Source organism: Rhinoderma darwinii, chromosome 2, assembly GCF_050947455.1.
Source record: "Rhinoderma darwinii isolate aRhiDar2 chromosome 2, aRhiDar2.hap1, whole genome shotgun sequence".
NCBI classification, from domain to species: Eukaryota; Metazoa; Chordata; class Amphibia; order Anura; family Rhinodermatidae; genus Rhinoderma; species Rhinoderma darwinii.
Window position 1 is genome coordinate 11,901,069 of NC_134688.1, and position 13,612 is coordinate 11,914,680.

Consider the following 13,612-nt stretch of genomic DNA (forward strand, 5'->3'; position numbering starts at 1 on the left):
GCATGGACCCTGAGAATCAGAGGTGGTTTGGATATTTGGGAGCTGCACAAATGTGATTTTATATAGCCAGATCAAGAGCTACCATACATCTCCAGCATACAGCTGTACTCGGCTGATTCCGTCAGTCCCCTAGACTTTAAATGGAGCGTCAGTGCGCATACACGACCACAGTTCTATTCATGTCCAACTCCATGTGGTCGAGCAGTGAAGAGGAACACGGGGTTCGGGACTTTCCCTTCCTGCGATTGGTGGGGGTTCCAGTGGTGCGGCCCTTAGCGATCAGACAATTATAACCTATCCTGTGGACAGATGATAATTGTCAATTCTGGGAATACTCCTTTAATAGTAGAGCACAAAAATGGAAAAACATAAGCATTGCCTGATTGCATGTTGAAGACCCCAAAAAGACTAAAACAATAGAAAAAAAAAAGTTGAAAAAGTTTTTCAAAAAAACATAAAAGTAAATGCAAGTTTAAAAAAAAAAACTTTTGCCATTTTTCCCATAAAAAATAAACATAATTGATTTTGAAGGGCCGTAAAGTCTTAACTCTTAACGAGCAATATTTACGTTTTTCCATTGTCGTATTCAAAGATCTATAACTTTTTTATTTTTGCGTCGACATCGCTGTATAAGGACTTTTTTTTTGCGGGACAAGTTGTATTTTTTAATAGCACCATTTTGGGGTACATAGAATTTATTGATTAACTTTTTTAGTGGGGTACTGGAAAAAATATATAAATTTCGCCGTTTTTTTGCATCTTAATTTTACGCCGTTTACCGTGTGCTATAAAGAACGTAATAGCTTTATTCAGCGGGTCGTTACGATTGCGGCGATACCAAATTTATATGATTTTTATGTTTTACTACTTTTACACAGTAAAAACACTTTTTTTTCAAAATTATTTGCTTTTGTGTCGCCATAATTTAAGAGCCATAACGTGTTTATTTTTCCGCCGATGCGGTTGTATGAAGGCTTTTTTTTTGCGCCACGACTTGTAGTTTTTATTGGTACCATTTTGGAGCAGATGCGATGGTTTGATCACTTTTTATCAAATTCTTTTGAAGGCAGGAGAAACAGAAAACAGCAATTCTGGCAACGTTTTTTATTATATTATTTAACCGTGCGGGTTAAATAATGTCATCGTTTTATAATTGGGTTCATTACGGATGCGGCGATACCAAATATGCGTAACTTTTTACTTTTTTTCATAATAAAGTATTTCGTAACTGGAAAAAGTTTTTTTTTTAAATTTTTTACTTGGGACATTTATTTATTTATTTCAAACTTTATTTAACTTTTTTTTACCTTTTTTTTAGTCCCACTAGGGGACTTTACTGTACGATCTTTTGATCGCTATTATAATACACTGCAATACTTCTGTATTGCAGTATATTATTGCCTGTCACTGTGAGGGTATGTTCACACGCACTAATTACGGACGTAATTCGGGCGTTTTTGCCCCGAATGACATCCGAAAAATGCGCCTCAATAGCGTTGACAAACATCTGCCCATTGAAAGCAATGGGCAGACGTTTGTCTGTTCACACGAGGCGTATATTTACGCGTCGCTGTCAAATGACGGCGCGTAAATAGACGCCCGTGTCAAAGAAGTGACCTGTCACTTCTTGGGGCGTAATTGGAGCCGTTATTCATTGACTCCAATGAAAAGCAGCGCCAATTACGTCCGTAACTGACGCGGCGTTCAAGCGCCTGCACATGCCGTTACGGCTGAAATTACGGGGATGTTTCCTCCTGAACATACCCTAAAACTGACAGACACCTGTTAGGCCTAACAGGCAATTACTAATTGCAGACCTGGGGGCCTTTGTTAGGCCCCAGGCTGCCATAGAAACCATCGGCACCCCGCAATGAAAGCGTGGTGCCAGTGAGTTGAGAGAGGGAGCCACCTCCCTCTAAAATCTCTCAGATCTGGCACTCGCTAGTGAGCGCCACATCTGAGGGGTTAAATATGATCGGAGACCACTGATAGTGGTCTCCGATCGTTGCCCTGAAGCCTGAGGCGGTTACTAACAGCCTGAGCTTCAGCAGCACTACGCACGATGCAGGGAAAGTTCTTCTGAAGGGCCGACGTGAAAAGGCGGCGCTTCAGAAGAACTACCCTGAACGGCCGACGTAAAATGACTATACGCCGGTCGTTAAGGGGTTAATATATTACAGCTTTTTAATCAACAGGTTTGCGACGTAGGAAAAAAAAAATCACAATGTCAGAATTGCAGCTTTGTGGTCACCTCGCTTTCCCCAAATAATGGAATAAAAGTGATCAAAAAGTTGCATGTACCTTGAAATGGTACCAATGAAAACGACAGCTCGCCTGGCAAAATACCAGCCCTGAAACCGTTCCATCAATGGAAAAATGTAAAAAGGTATAAATCTCAGAATATGGTGACGTAAAAAAATGGTTTTTAACAAGTTGTTTCTATTTTGTGAAATAAATAAAACATTAAAAAACGATATAAATTTGTAACATTTCATTTTTACCGCACGATGAAGGGCGCAAAAACAAATTAATTGCATTTTTTTTTTCAATTCCACCTTGCAAATTTTTTTTGCATTTTTCTTAAAAAGTAACCCAATCCATTATGTGGTACATTAAATGGTGGCTTAAAAAAAATACAACGAAAAAGCTATGTCGAGGGAAAAATGAAAAAGTTACGGCTTTTGGAATGCAAAGATGAAAAATTAAAAATGAAAAAACCAAAATAACGGTCCTTTAGAGGGTTAAAGATTCTCTCCTCTCCATTGCGCTCTCAGCCATCTTCTCGAGGAAGCCACCAGCGATATTCTTCCAACAGTCCTGAAGAAGCTTCTAAATACGTTGAGGACTTGTCGGCTGCTTTTCCTTCACTCTCCGGTCTATCTTATCCCGTACCATCTCCATGGGGTTTAGTTCTGGTTGGAGGCCGTCCATTGTGCTCCTTCGTTGTCAGATAGTCCTTACACAACCCGGAGGTCATTGTCCTGTTGAAAACAAAATGACAGACTAAATAAACTCAAACCAAAAAAAATGTGTTGCTGCAGAATGCTGTGGTGGCCATGCCAGGCAAGTGTGCCAACCTGGCAGCAGCGTAGCACCCCTACACCCGTCATCCATGCTTCGTGGTGGGAACCACACATCCAGACATCATCCACACCTTCTTTTGTGTCTAATGGATATATGACGGCTGGAAAAAAAAATCTTATATTTTGGCTTAGGACCCTTTTCTATGACCCATTTACATCAGTGGCTTCTCTCTTAAGGACCTGGTCCGATCAACGTCCATCATGTAATACTGCATTTCGCCTGCAGTGGCCGCTGCAGGGTAAATGTATGGCTGGCCAAACAGCTGATCGCCGGGGTTTCAGATGCCGGATCCGCTGATTGCCAGTATAAATATATACTGTATATATATATATACATATGTTTCTATTCTGTATACATAAGGGAGCCTTGAACTTTTACAGGAGTGTAGCTATAGGGGGTACAGAGGTAGCAGTTGCACCTGGGCCATGGTGCCTGACGAGGCCCAAATGCACCTCTCCAGCATAAGAAGACATCAGTATTATAAACGGCACATGGTAGGTGGGGGGCCCTGGTACAGATTTTGCATTGGGGCTCAGGAGCTTCATGTTACTCTTCTGGCTTTGTACATATTTAACCATGTCCTGCCTCGCTTACTCTATTATAGGCAGGGGCATAGCTAGGGGGGGGGGCAAGCGGGGCATGTGCCCCGGGCGCAGCTTAGAGGGGGGCGCCAGCGCCACCTCCTCCTGCACTATAATTGTACCTGTGTCGCAAGGACACAGGTACAATTAGAAGCAATGAATGATCGGGCACGTTCCGTGCCCGGCCATTCAGCGCCTCTCCACGAATGAAGCGACTGGTACCTTTTGTACCAGTGACGCTTCCGTCGATGAAAGGCGCTGACTGACTGGCAGGGAAAGTCATCCTGCCCAGCCAATCAGCGCCTTTCATAGACGCCGCGTTAAACCCCCAGGAGACCTGCGCAGAAGAGAGCAGGTCTCCATGGCTGCCGGACGGCGTGGGAGCGGGAATAAGGGGAGTTTGAATTTTTTTTTTTTAATTGTAATAGGCGTGTGGCTGTATCTACACGGGGACTATATCTACAGGGCTGGGCTATATACAGGGGGACTATATCTACAGGGCTGGGCTATGTACAGGGGGACTATATCTGCTGGGCTATATACAGGGGGACTATATCGACAGGGGGACTATATACAGGGGGACTATATCTGCTGAGCTATATACAGGGGGACTATATCTGCTGGGCTATATACAGGGGGACTATATCTACAGGGAGGCTATATACAGGGGGACTATATCTGCTGGGCTATATACAGGGGGACTATATCTGCTGGGCTATATACAGGGGACTATATCTACAGGGGGGCTATATACAGGGGGACTATATCTACAGGGCTGGGCTATATACAGGGGGACTATATCTGCTGGGCTATATACAGGGGGACTATATCTACAGGGGGACTATATACAGGGGGACTATATCTGCTGAGCTATATACAGGGGGACTATATCTGCTGGGCTATATACAGGGGGACTATATCTACAGGGGGGCTATATACAGGGGGACTATATCTACAGGGCTGGGCTATATACAGGGGGACTATATCTACAGGGGGGCTATATACAGGGGGACTATATCTGCTGGGCTATATACAGGGGGACTATATCTGCTGGGCTATATACAGGGGGACTATATCTACAGGGGGGCTATATACAGGGGGACTATATCTGCTGAGCTATATACAGGGGGACTATATCTACAGGGGGGCTATATACAGGGGGACTATATCTACAGGGGGGCTATATACAGGGGGACTATATCTACAGGGGGGCTATATACTGGAGTGGGCTGTCTATAGAGCACCATATACAGGGGTGGGCTATATAGTATATAGCCCCCTGTAGATATAGCCCACCCCTGTATATGGTGCTCCATAGATAGCCCACCCCAGTATATAGTCGCCCTGTAGATATAGCCCCCTGTAGATATATTCCCCCTGTATATAGCCCCCCTGTGTATAGCCCACCCCTGTAGATATAGCCCCCCTGTGTATAGCCCACCCCTGTAGATATAGCCCCCCTGTGTATAGCCCAGCCCTGTAGATATGGTCCCCCTGTAGATATGGTCCCCCTGTAGATATAGCCCACCCCTGTATATAGTATCCCACAAATAGCTCCCCCTATAGTGCTCCACAGAAAGCCCACCCCTGTATATAGCCCCCTTGTACATATAGTCCACCCCTGTATATAGTGCTCCACAGATAGCCCACCCTTGTATATAGTATATACAGGGGTGGGCTATCTGTGGAGCACTATATACAGGGGTGGACTATCTAGTGGAGCACTATATACAGGGGTGGACTATATGTACAAGGGGGGGGCTATATACAGGGGTGGGCTATCTGTGAAACACTATATGTGGAGCACTATATACAGGGGTGGGCTATATCTACAGGGGGGCTACATACATGGTTGGGCTATCTGTAGAGCTCTATATACAGGGGTGGGCTATATCTACAGGGGGCTATATACAGGGGTGGGCTATCTGTAGAGCACTATAGGGGGAGTTATTTGTGGGACACCATATACAGGGGAGGTCTATATGGGGGCACTATCTACAGGGGGCTCTATGGCAGGCACTATCTACAGGGGGCTCTATGGCAGGCACTATCTACAGGGGGCACAGTGTGTGTGTGTGTGTGTGTGTGTGTGTGTGTGTGTGTGTGTGTGTGTGTGGGTGGGACACGGTGTATGGTGCTATTATAATTAGAGGTGCAGTGTATGGCACTATTATATTTAGAGGTGTAGTGTGTGGTATAATGATAACTTTATATTTATTTATAGGTGCAGAAATGTTGGAAAAGTGAGAAGCTGAAGACATCTGAGCGGAAAACTGCAGAAATGGATCGGGAGAAGTCATCATAGAGGTCTGGACCGGATGGAGAAAAAGAACTAGAATCTGACTTGTCACCGGTGAGTCACTTAATGTAAATGTTCACTCTGCCTCTAATCAGTACTGTAGTCGCTGTATGATCTGCAGCGAGATGATGGGTGGTGTGATTATGATAGGATTTATTTTTTGTGAAACGGCATCTCCCAGCATATCCTTATCATTGTTCGGGCCATGCTGGGAGCTGTAGTTTTACGCCGTACACACCTATACGGCAGGGGTTGCACTAAATTGAGCTGTATTTGTTCTGGGGCTGTATATATGTACTGAGCTTGGTTCTGGTGTTGTGTATAGAACTATATTGCTTGTGAAATGTACAAATAATTTTATGCTCGCGTTACATAAAAAGAAATGACACGTCGATTGGTAGAGAAAACAAACACGGCGAGGGGGAAGGAGATGTCGGGAAAGAGGTGGGGGGGGGGGGCGCCAAACTGAATCTTTGCCCCGGGTGCTGGAGAACCTAGCTACGCCTCTGTTATAGGATATTAACTCTCAGTTTATTCCCAGTTCTCAGGAGGAAACCCTTTCTATAGACAGTGCGGAGAGTGTCAGCCTTGGTGATCAGATTAGAGATGGTCTGCCAGATGTCAGATTCCCTCAATAAGCTCAGATTCCTCCTTTTACATGATCTTGGCCGGGGATGATTGTTTTTTCTCCTTAGGGCGATGAAAGGATAATGTTTCTTTAACCCTTCCTGGCTGGTTGGTGTGCAAAGGCTGAAAAACTAGGGCGATTGCCAGATGTCACTGGTCAAGGCAGCAAAGCTAGTTTACTGTAGTGTAATATGTGTTTAGGGTTTTTATGTGGACAGTGTGCACAGAACAGGGCAGGCGTACAGCTTTCCATCTGTAGGGTGTGCAGGAAGGTAAAGAGTCTGGCGTATGCACTTGAATGAACACAAGGGTTAATGATGATATCCTTGGTGGTCTAGGTGGCTTAGGGGTTACAAATTTTAATCTCTGATAGCTTGTGGAGGTGAAGGGGTTAAAGTGTACAAATGAGATAACCATAGGGTGTCCAGATATTACAACCATACAGAATCATTCCACCCCCTGGTGATCTAGAGTTCCCTGCGGTTCTAGAGTTCAATGGTGGTCTATAGTAGTGGAAGGGTTAGTATCCCTGGGGGTCTAGAGTTTAATGGTGGTCTAGACTAGTGAAAGGGTTAGTATTCCTGGGAGTCCAGCGTTCAATGGTGGTCTAGACTGTAGCGTCCATCGGCGCGGGCCATTGGGTTCACTCACCTCCCGACGCCCGCAGCCATGGATCTGTGAGCGCTGGTCCCCATCTCCTTCCTAGGAGACGCCAGCGCTCACTTCCGTTCTCGTGCCCGCTCTTAAAGGGACAGTGCGCACACATGAAAATCATCATCATCAACCCACATGATTTCCTGGTCTATACGAAGGCCCCAGCCCTTCTGATCCTTGCATGAGTGCTGTTAGTTTATCCCAAATCTGTCTTGAAAATGGTCCATTAGTGTTTCCTGTTCCAGTTGTTACCCGTGCCCTGTTACCTGTTCCTGTATCCCGTGCTGTGTTCTTGTTCCTGTGCCTACTAGTGTTGGAGTCGTGTCCTACTGCACCTGCTGTCGTTTGCCACGGCCAATGTCTTCTGCCACGTCCAGATCTTTACCCTTACCAAGAAGGTTGTGAATGCCAAGGTGTGGACTCCAGAGGCAGAGATCGCGTTTATTAGCCTTAAGAAAGCCTTCACTTCAGCCTCGATCCTCCATCATCCTGACGTGTCTCGGCAGTTCCCATTGGAGATGGACGCTTCCTCTATTGGTGCAGGTGCACTTCTGTTCCAGAGGAGCTCCAAAGGAAAGGCAGTAGTATGTGGCTATTGCTCGAGACTTTTTTCTTCTGCAGAGCGCAATTACTCTATTGGGGATCGGGAGCTACTGGCCATCAAATTGACTCTGGAGGTGTGAAGACATCTTCTAGAGGACGCAGCTCACTCCATCTTGGTCTACACCGACCACAAGAACCTCACCTACCTTCAATCCACTCAACGACTAAATCCCTGTCAAGCCAGGTGGTCGCTGTTCTTCACCCGTTTCCAATTTGTGCTTCACTACGTCCCGCTGACAAGAATGTGAGGGCCGATGCCCTGTCCATGTCATTTGAGACGGATGACACGGTGGAGTCCCTTCAAACGATCATAGACCCATCCTGCATTGTCACTGCTAATCCTTTGCAGGTTAGAGACATCCCTCCGGGGAGGACTTTTGTTTGGTTGGCAGACAGGAGAAGAATTCTCCGCTGGGGACACAGTTCTAAACTAGCTGGGCACGCTGGTATTCGTAAAACCCGAGACCTGATTGCTCGTCACTGCTGGTGGCCCACACTACCTAAAGATGTTCTGGACATTGTCTCTTCTTGTACGGTGTATGCTTCTAACAAAGTGACTCACTCCAAGCCTGCCGGCCTGCTTCAACCTCTGCCTGTACCCAATGCCCACTGGCAGCACATTGTGATGAACTTTGTCACAGACCTTCCCCCCTCAGCAGGATGCAACACCGTCTGGGTGGTGGTGGACCAGTTCTCGAAGATGGCACATTTTATTCTGCTGACCGGCCTACCTTCTGCTCCCCGACTAGCGAGTCTCTATTTATTCAGCACATCTTTCGCTTGCATGGCTTGCCCCTTCACATTGTGTCCGACCGGGGGGTTCAATTTACCTCAAAGTTCTGGAGAGCCCTCTGTAAACTCCTGGAGGTGAGATTGGACTTTTCCTCAGCTTATCACCCCCAGTCCAATGGGCAAGTCGAGAGGATCAACCAGATCATGGAGAATTATCTCCGCCACTTCATCTCTTTACAGCACGATAACTGGGCACAGCTTCTTCCATGGGCCGAGTTCTCATACAACAACCACACAAGTGAATCCACCACTTCCACTCCATTTCACATTGTGTACAGTCAACATCCCAGACTCCCTCTTCCAGTGTCGACTACATCTCAGGTACCCGCTGCTGACTCAGCATTTGGGAACTTTCTGCAAATCTGGCAACAGACCCGGTCCTCTATTTTACTGGCAGTCGCTCGCATGAAGCGAAAAGCGGATACAAAGAGAAGAGAGCCGCCTCACTATCTTCTGGGTACCAAAGTCTGGCTATCCTCTCGGAACATTTGTTTGAAGGTGCCTTCTTCATACAAGTTTGCTCCCATGTTCCTTGGTCCTTTTGAAGTTCTACAACAGATAAACCTTGTCTCCTATAAGCTGAGGCTGCCTCCTACTCTCAGAATCCCCAACTCCTTTCATGTGTCCCTCCTGAAACCTGTGGTCCTGAACCACTACAAAAAGACTTCTGGTTCCACAGTTGTCCCCAGCGGTTCTTCTGATGTGTTCGAGGTGAGGGAGATCCTGGACTGCAAAAGGGTAGGGGGAAGGACTCGTTTTTTTTTGGTGGACTGGAGAGGGTTTGGTCCTAAGGAGAGGTCCTGGGAGCCGGAGGAGAACCTCAGTGCTCCTGCTCTCATTAAGAAATTCCTCTCTCGCTCTGGCCCCAAGAAGAGGGGGCGTAAGAGGGGGGATACTGTAGCGTCCATGGCCGCAGGCTCACTCACCTCCCGACGCCCGCAGCCATGGATCTGTGAGCGCTGGTCCCCATCTCCTTCCTAGGATAAGCCAGCGCTCACTTCCGCTCTGGTCCGCTGTGTCCCATAGGGTGCGCGCGCACACTCGTGCCCGCTCTTAAAGGGCCAGCGCGCGCACATGAAAATCATCATCATCAACCCACATGATTTCCTGGTCTATAAGAAGGCCCCAGCCTTTCTGATCCTTGCCTGAGTGTTGTTAGTTTATCCCAAGTCTGTCTTGCAAATGGTCCCTTAGTGTTTCCCGTTCCAGTTGTTACCCGTGCCCTGTTGCCTGTTCCTGTATCCCGTGCTGTGTTCTTGTTCCTGTGCCTACTAGTGTTGGAGTCGTGTCCTACTGCGCCTGCTGTCGTTTGCCACGTCCAGTGTCTTCTGCCACGTCCAGTGTCTTCTGCCACATCTTGTACTGCCCGCCACATCTTGCGCAACCTGCTGCACCGACCCCCATCCGTTCTGAAGCCACAGCCACTGTCTGGACTAGTTCAGGTACCCGAGCGTTACGAACTGCTGTACACTTTTGTATAGACTGAGACCTGGTCAGCTACGGCGGAGCGGCCTAGTGGTTCCACATACCCTGTGACCGTGACATAGACTAGTCAAAGGGTTAGTTTTCCTGGGGGTCTAGAGTTCAATGTTAGTCTATAGTAGTAAAAGGCTTATTGTTCTTAGAGGTCTAGAGTTCAATTGTGGTCTAGAGTAGTAAAAGTTTTGGTATTCCTGGAGGTCTAGCGTTCAATGGTTGTCTATAGTAGTAAAGTGGTTAGTATCCATGGTGGTCTAGAGTTCAATGGTGGTCTTAGGTAGTAAAAGGGTTAGTATCCCTGGTGGTCTAGAGTTCAATGGTGGTCTAGAGTAGTCAAAAGGTTAGTATCCCTGGGGGTCTGGAGTTCAATGGTGGTCTATTTTAGTAAAAGAGTTAGTATACCAGGTGGTTTAGAGTGCAATGGGGGTCTAGAGTAGTAAAATAATTAGTATTCCTGGAGGTCTAGCGTTCAAAGGTGGTTTAGAGTAGTAAAATGTTTAGTATCCCTGGTGGTCTAGAGTTCAATTCTGGTCAATAGAGGGTTTGTATACCTGGGGGTCTAGAGTTCACTGGTGGTATAGATTAGTGAAACGGTTAGCATGCCTGGGGGTTTAAAGTTCAATGGTGGTCTAGAGTAGTGAATTGGTTAGTATGCCTGGTGGTCTAGAGTTCAATGGTGGTGTAGTGTAGGGAAAGAGTTAGTATTCCTGAAGTTCTTGGGTAATGAATTGAGGGGTTAATTCAACCTGGTGTCCAGTGGGTTACTTACCTATTCAGGGTCATGTGAAGAGAAACTAAACAAGATTGGCTGATAGAATTTAACTTTTTCCTTATCAGTAGTCGGCAGGAGATAGAGATGATCATGAGACTGTGATCTAACTAACTGTGATCTAACTTTTTGTGGAACTGATCTGGCACCACCAGGACCCTTGGACTCTCATTCCGTACCAAATCTACTCGACCCAGCATATTTTTTGGTGGTGCAGTCCAGACTCTATAGCTCACAGAGGACTGCCTAGACCAGGGGTCTCAAGCACGCGGGCCGCGGGCCGCATGCGACCCCTGGGGCTGTCATCTGCGGCCCGCGGGACACAGAGCCGCTAGACTCTGGAATTCCCTGACATCGCAGTCCACATATGAACAGCGATGTCTGGGGCTTCCCCAGAGCTGGAGTCCCGTGCAGAGTACTAGTATCGGTTCTGCTCCGGGACTCTGTGGAATTCCCTGACATCGCTGTCCATATATGGACAGTGTGTCAGGGTCTTCCCCAGAGCGGAGTCTCGAGCAGAGCACTAGTACAGGCTCTGCTCCGGGACTCTGGAATTCCCTGACATCGCTGTCCATATATGGACAGTGTGTCAGGGTCTTCCCCAGAGCGGAGTCCCTAGCAGAGCGCTAGTACAGGCTCTGCTCCGGGACTCTGTGGAATTCCCTGACATCGCTGTCCATATATGGACAGTGTGTCAGGGTCTTCCCCAGAGAGGAGTCCCGAGCAGAGCGCTAGTACAGACTCTGCTCCGGGACTCTGTGGAATTCTCCAGAGCAGGAGTTCCAGTGATGTCAGGATCACAGCTGGAGTCCCAGGAAGAGCCTACTAGCGCTCTGCCAGTGACTCCAGCTCTTGGGTTGCCCCTGACATCTCTGTCCATATATGGACAGTGATGTCATGATCAGAGCTGGAATCCCAGGCAGAGTGCTAGAAGCGGCTCTGCTCCGGGACTCCAGCCCTGGGCAAGCCCCTGACATCACTGTGGCAGCATCTGCGGAGGGCACTGTGGCAGCATCTGCGGAGGGCACTGTGGCAGCATCTGCGGAGGGCACTGTGGCAGCATCTGCGTTGGGCACTGCGGCAGCATCTACAGAGAACTCTGCGGCAGCATCTACAGAAGACTCTGCGGCAGCATCTACAGAAGACTCTGCGGCAGCATCCACAGAGGGCACTGTGGCAGCATCTGCGGAGGGCACTGTGGCAGCATCTGCGTTGGGCACTGCGGCAGCATCTACAGAGAACTCTGCGGCAGCATCTACAGAAGACTCTGCGGCAGCATCTACAGAAGACTCTGCGGCAGCATCCACAGAGGGCACTGCGGCAGCATCCACAGAGGGCACTGCGGCAGCATCCACAGAGGGCACTGCGGCAGCATCCACAGAGGGCACTGCGGCAGCATCCACAGAGGGCACTGCGGCAGCATCCACAGAGGGCACTGCGGCAGCATCCACAGAGGGCACTGCGGCAGCATCCACAGAGGGCACTGCGGCAGCATCCACAGAGGGCACTGCGGCAGCATCTACAGAGGGCACAGTGGCACTATCTAAAAAGGGGCTGCCCAATCTTGACATGTGTGTCTGCCAAACGCTGCCAACTCAGCCGCCAGACAGCATTTAGCGACACTTAAACTGGAAAACTGGATTGTTGAAATAAGCACGTGGAGAAAAATCTAAAATTTTAAACCTAGCGGTATTATTATAGTAATGTAGTACTCATTTTATAGTAATGTAGTATTATTATTATTATAGTAATATAGTGTTATAGTAGTTCAAATAAGTAATTTATTAACAATAATTTTGTGTTGTATCACATTTGAAAGTAATGCGGCCCGTCAACTTCCCATTTTTTCTATATGCGGCCCACTTACCCTGCCGGGTTTAAGCTGCACGTCGTTCTATTAGCTAACACCATGTGAAAACCACAAAATGCCAGGAGAGAAGGGGACCAGAGAATTTCATGAGTTTGCAGATCTACAAGGGCCACAAAATATTGTCAACTAACGTTAAAGTGTGAATTTTCTTTATTCCAAATTTTTTTTATTTTTTTTTTACTTTAGTAAATTTTTTGTTACATAATATCGCTCCCAAGAGGTCATAAAAGACCCTTTGGGGACATATTTTTTTATTTTATTTGGAATTTTTTTACTATAATTGGGGAACCATAGGTGCCCCAGTGACCGAGGAAAACAGCCGCCTGTCATGACATTAGTGCCATACCAACGGGCATCCAGCAATCATGTGTCCACTGGGTACAATAGAGACAGTGGCTTTGCACAAATTCCCAGAAGAGCAAAGTCTGTATAGCTGCAAAAGGGGCAAACTCCTTATTAACACCCGTGGTTTTGGAGTGGGACATACAAAAATCTCACATAGGTGTGAGGGTCAGTGGTCCACATACTGTGTGGCGATGTAGTGGACGTCTAGTTTCTGAGCAGCATACTGATCACCCCTAGATATTAGAGGCCTCATGGCATTTGCCCCTTTTGTCCTCAGCCCTGGGACTGGCCTATTCTCAGGTTCAGTGGGGTACCAGGGGCCAGACCCTCATCATTTCCTCAGATATTTGATTGACTTGTCATAAAATGTATTTTTGGGAAGACCTCATGTAATGGAAATTTACGGTAATTTTTTAATTTTTATTATAATAAATAATGTCTTTATAATTTGCCTACAAATGGGGACGTTCTGTACACAGACACCAAAGTCCTTCTAATTGATCCAACTA